Source organism: Pinus tabuliformis, chromosome 1_1 (genome assembly GCF_031772625.1).
Source record: "Pinus tabuliformis cultivar Carrire ecotype Pingquan chromosome 1_1, CPIR1, whole genome shotgun sequence".
Classification (NCBI taxonomy): domain Eukaryota; kingdom Viridiplantae; phylum Streptophyta; class Pinopsida; order Pinales; family Pinaceae; genus Pinus; species Pinus tabuliformis.
Genome location: NC_142297.1, coordinates 642,102,838 through 642,108,602, shown reverse-complemented (window position 1 = coordinate 642,108,602; position 5,765 = coordinate 642,102,838). Strand labels below are relative to the sequence as shown.

Genomic DNA, 5,765 nt, shown 5'->3' with positions numbered 1-5,765 from the left:
AAATCAGTGAAATAATTTCACAATGGAGTCACCTCAGACCTGACAACTGCTGATATTTACATGAACAGAGTAACAACTGCCCTTCACAAATAACTTAATAAGTTAATGGAACAGTACTTCATATATACATTAAATTAGTTGACTATATAGTGTATACACAATGAATTTGAAACTTAACAAAGCACACTACAGGACTGATTCCCATTCATTGTTTACTCAACAGTATCACAGTATTTCATGTTTTCTCCGTAATTTATGTTATGACCATCAGAAAGAACAGGGAAATACGCAAACTCACTACTGATACACTCCTAAATTGACAACAGTATTAGCAGAACAATAATCAACCAACATATACTGGACAAAACAAAAAAACCAGCAAAGGGAGTGTGGCAAGTACTCAATAAAAGGTGATACAATGATGAATCAGCAAGAGAGTTTACCTCAACTTTCTTAATCACTTGGTTGCAAATATTTAAGGAAAGCACACACTGTTGCTTCGTGTGATAACTACGCGCTTTCTAAATATTAACACCATATTTGTGGTTGCTTGATAACTTTTGCTTGGTGTCCTAATTTTCTCTACCAATAGACAAACACAAGCTTTCTAAATCTTAAGACCTGACCAATCAGACCCCTAATAATAACCACCTTCATAGCCCAATAAAATTATCCCAGACAAAACCAGAACTTTTCAGAAATGTAAGATGATTATGCAATACACAAAATGATGAGTAGGAACACTGCCAGATGGGTAACAGTTCAATGCCAATTCAATCAACCTTCATGCAACCAAGGAAAACCAACTCTCCTTTGCAGTATTGAATGCCGCATTCTTGCAATGGGATATATGCTGACAGACCATGCAGGCAAGTCAGATGTCAAATTATGAATGGTGGCACTTATATCAGATCTAAACACATAGACCTAGTTTTCTTCTGTAAACATGTGCATGTAGCATCATCCAAGCGACGCTTTTCGATCATGCAAATTCAGACTCTTTGGTAGTGAGCAATGCCTCATCCCCATAAAATGAACTTCAAACAATATTCCAAGTTGAATGAAATTTTCCTAATGCACACAATTTTTGTGTTATGCACCTCTCATAAGGCCAACTTACTAATACAAGCATGACAAATATTGAATATCTCTAGAGAAGGACCTAATAAGAAATCCTTAGGTTTTCCCGCAAGGCAGGGCATTGTTGCTAATCTCAATTGCCACAAGGATCTTCTTTCGAATGTTGTGGCTCTTCTTCCTCATCTCCATCCGTGGTTTCCTGTACAACAATTGTTAACCAAAATTTATAAGAAAAGGCCATACATATTAAAAATCTTATACATTCATTTAACCACCATCACATTTATGACAGAAAATGATGAAAGTTTAAGGATAAGAATTACAGTTACTTACAGTTCCTCAGTTTTCTGAATAATTGTTCAAGGCGCAGTTTCATGTTATTCTCTTTGCAAAATATTGTTTCCTGTGACTCAAATTGGGTAGCTTCTCCAAGGCTGTTGGAAATCTTTTCGAAGGTCAATGATACATGTTCAAGACACGGACAGAGTTTGGGCAGTATCGTTCCACAGTCTATTGTTTGATACCCATGGTAACAATCCATAATGAAACTGGGTAGTTTCTTCATGTCCTCCATATACTGGGGAAGATCCTTCATTACCCCATATAAATTATCCTTGGTTGATGTCCTCCATATTTTGGGGAAGATCTTTTATTACCCCATATAAATTTTCCTTGTACTTCAACCATAGCTGCGTCATATCCAGCCAATTCCCCACTATGCTTTCTTTAATTCCTGACTTTATCCTGGTTTAATATTTGACAAATAGATGTGACATATTTTTGAAACCCTTCAAACTCCAAACCCCATATATAAATTTTCCTTGTACTTCAACCATAAGTGCGTCCTCTCCCGCCAATTCCCCATTATGCTTTCTTTAATTCCTGACTTTTCCCTGGTTTAATATTTGACAAACAGATGTAACAGGTTTGTGAGACCCTTCAAACTCCAAACATTTGCAGAAGCTTCAGTTTCTACACTTATCCGAGGAGTTGACTATTGAATACAGAGTGCTTAGTTCAGAGATTTCATGTGAAATCATCCACAAGTTCAAGCGTCCGTTTAAATTAAGAAACTTGAGATTTTCAAGCTCTCCAATCTGAGATGGGAATGATTCTAAATATTAAAACAATGAAAGCATTAAATAATTGAAGTCTAGAAATATAGCAATCTCTAGAGGCAAACCCTTGAATCATTATGTGAAGAACTCAAATGTAAATTGCCATATCACGAAAAACATTATCATGAGTTCTTCGATGGCATGCCCTATTGACTTCCTAAGTCCCCTTATTTTTTAAATTCTGAAACAAACCACGAGCTCCCTGAAGATTTCCATAAGCTCCCTGAATATTTCCATAGTTGCACCCAATGGCCATGCCCATTAAATAGTTTCTCTTTTTTGCTCAAAGCAAGCCCTTGGGCAATCTATATTTGTACTAGTTTGTCCACATCGAATCTGCATCTCCCATAAGCATGGCAGAAGAAAAGAAGCAAATCTCGACGTTTGAAAGGGGCAAAGAACCATAACTCCATTTTAATCGCTGATACAGGTCTTGATCAACGGGAGCATGAGTGTGTGGAAAAGATGGATCTGAGGGTTTCATCAAAGGTAAACAAATCTCCCATTCATCTACACATCTTTTGCCCTTCATGGCTGCGGATACTGCGTCTAATGCCAAAGGAAAACATTTATACTCGTCCGCAACGGAGTATTCCAACTCCATAGGAGCATGGTCCTCTTTGAAAGCTATTCTGCAAACATACACGCTTCTTATCCAGAGAGGGGGGCTGTATTTCAATGGACTTCTCAGTGTCAGATCCTTCCTCCGAGTAGGGAATGCGATCGTGATTTCACAACTCGGCCAATACCTCAAATAATTTCTTGTTTCCTGCAACAACAATCAAAGATTTTTAAAATCTTGAAAAACTGTGACCCAAATAGCATCATAGAGAACATTACTGCCCTTAAAGTTGTTACAGACCATTTATAACAAAGATGCTATCACAATGCCAGCATGCCATTACACCATTTAAACGAACTCAGTCAACATCTGCAAGCCACGTCTTTCCCTAGGTTTGAGCATCTTTAATCACAGAACCTACGATCCCTAAGGTTGCACAGCACTCTAGTCCCCTCACTCTGCCTAAAACAAAATTACTAACACAGAGGATATGGACGGATCTGGCATTTTCTCAGTCTGGACCAACCCATCAACATCAGCTGGTGCCCATATTGCCAACCCAACCCGTGCTCATGATGCCCATGAAATGTGAAGGCAAAAATAACAAGCACAACAGCTGCCAAGCACCCCACCTAAAACAAATATGCTAAAAAAGAGAGATGGGATGGATGGATCTGGCCTATTCTCTACTGGAACCGACCCAGGATCGGGTGCCCTAATCATGCATTCTATACGCTGGACAGAGGATCGAAAAACTTGGTTTCCTCAAATGACCATTCACCGCCAAAACACAATCAAATATTCAGAGAAAAATAAAAGAAGGGAAAGACTTACACCTCACATCACTGTGAAAAGCTTCGCTTATAGATCACGCTATAAACATTTTGTAACTGCTATAAATCGTTCCTTCCGTTTCAGAAAGGGCCATTGATCTGATCTGACAAACATGGGAATGGAAAGAAAGATCAGGTCTATAGGGTTTGTAAAATCTTACCTGAAATTCCGCACCTGGGAGTCCATCGAGAGGTCCATTTCGATTGATCTGTTTGCGCACTTGACAATCTCATCTGATACAAAACCTTATATTGCAAAAAGCAGAACGACGAATGGGATCTAAGTTGTTAATTTATTTAATTTTTACTTTGAAAATTAAAAAATATTTATTATGAAATTAAAAAATAATTGTTATGTTAATTTATTTTGAAATTAAAAAATATTTTGAAAACAAACAATCAGATCTATAATCTCTAGGATTTTCTCAATCGCTTTGAAGGAAAAGGTTGAAAACACTGATTAAATATTTAATGTCCACATTTTTGAAATAGTAAAAGTAATTTAGGATAGTTGGGAAATAATTAATGAAGAGGTTAAAAGTGATTTAGGATACTTTGGAAATAATTAATGAAAAGGTTTAAAAGTGATTTAGGATAGTTTGGAAATAATTAATGAAGAGGTTGAGTTAAATTCATGATATTTGATTAAAAAGAGAATGATATTTAATTCATGAGGCATAAGGGAATGTTATTTGAAGTATGAAGAATTTACATAAAATTTTAAAATTATGGAAGATTGATTTTTTATATAATTAAATTATGTTATTGGAAAAGAAAATTTGAAGTTTGTAAAATTATGTCATTGGGAAAGAAAATTTGAAGTTTGTTATATGATTAGATTGTTTCACATTTTATGAAGCTAAGCATTAATTTATATGTGGTAAGAGTATTTAATAGAGATTAAATAAAGGTTGAGAGATATACATTCACAGTCAAAACAAAGTGAAGCTAATAACATGTATGGTTTTTATTGGAGATCAATGTAAACTTTGAAACAAGAACTGATACTGTTACCCGTTTCTTAGAGATAGCAAAAAAGTGACCTAATTTTGAAAAGGGGTGATGCAGAACACATATGTTTTTTTTAGCACATAGTTTTTCACACTTTAATTTTTTTTATGTACATTACGTTTTAGAATGGTAGTGATTTTCATGCTGATTTGAAAAAGTGGGTATTCTACATCAGACCCTTTTTTTAAAATGCCTGTTTTTTGGCTTTAGGTTTTCTAATGTATAAAATGTAAATAATTATTTTGTAAATTCGATAATTTTTGAAGTGGTCGTTTTTTTCATCTTTTCTTGTTTTTTATTTTTATTTTTTATTTTTTTTTGTAATGAGGTTTTTATTGTTTTGTATTTTTAAATTAGAAGGTTGATATTTTGAATTTTCAATATTCTACATATTTATACATCCTTAATTAATTTTTCAATCCACATGAAATAATTGTTTTTAAAAAACAATATTTTTTAACAATGGACATAAAAATAACCATTTTTAACATAAATATAACAAAAAAACTACACGTTTTGATCATTTTTGCTCGAATTGACATGTCAAAATCACAAATTTTATAGGAAAATTTTAACTAAAAATGGTTAAATAATAGTTTTTTTTATGAATTTCATGTCAAAAGAATAATAATAATCACATTTTTTTCAAAAAATAATGATTAACTTAAAAATCAATGCGAAAATCACATACTACAAATATTGAACGCATAACAACCCTAATTGAGTGTTTATTCTTCCCATAAAATGTCAAAGTCAAAACATTGCAAAGCTTGATTTCCAAGCATAGCTTAAATTTAATCAACAATGTCACGTAATCCAAACTCTTCATCCTCTAGAGTTTCATCATTGTCTTCTTCCACAATATTTTTTGCTTCCTTTTGCTCATCTTCCTCTTCTAATGGATCTTTGATGTCTGTGAATCTCCCAATGTATGTCTTTCCAAACATTCCATGTAATGGTGGTTGGGGTTCCTTTGCCTTTTTTGCTACACTTGATTCACTAAAGTCTCATTTCTTCAACCCAATTTCTTGCATTGCATCTGGAAGAAATTGAAGAGCATTAATTCTTTGCTGAATGCAATTGCACTGTACTGGATCTTTTTCAATTGCAATGCAATTTCTTCCTTTTTGAAGGCAACATGCTAGTGTTGTACCTAATTAT

At 34.2% G+C, this 5,765-nt stretch overlaps 1 long non-coding RNA gene across 1 annotated transcript; it reads right to left on the bottom strand.

The window, feature by feature from the left end:
* Positions 1–348: 348 nt before the first annotated feature.
* On the bottom strand, positions 349–3,845 carry LOC149214979 (uncharacterized). Its single transcript, XR_016250973.1, has 3 exons — positions 3,755–3,845; positions 1,414–2,967; positions 349–1,279 (listed from the first exon to the last, which is right to left on the bottom strand). It is a non-coding gene; the product is annotated as an uncharacterized LOC149214979 (long non-coding RNA).
* Positions 3,846–5,765: the final 1,920 nt, after the last annotated feature.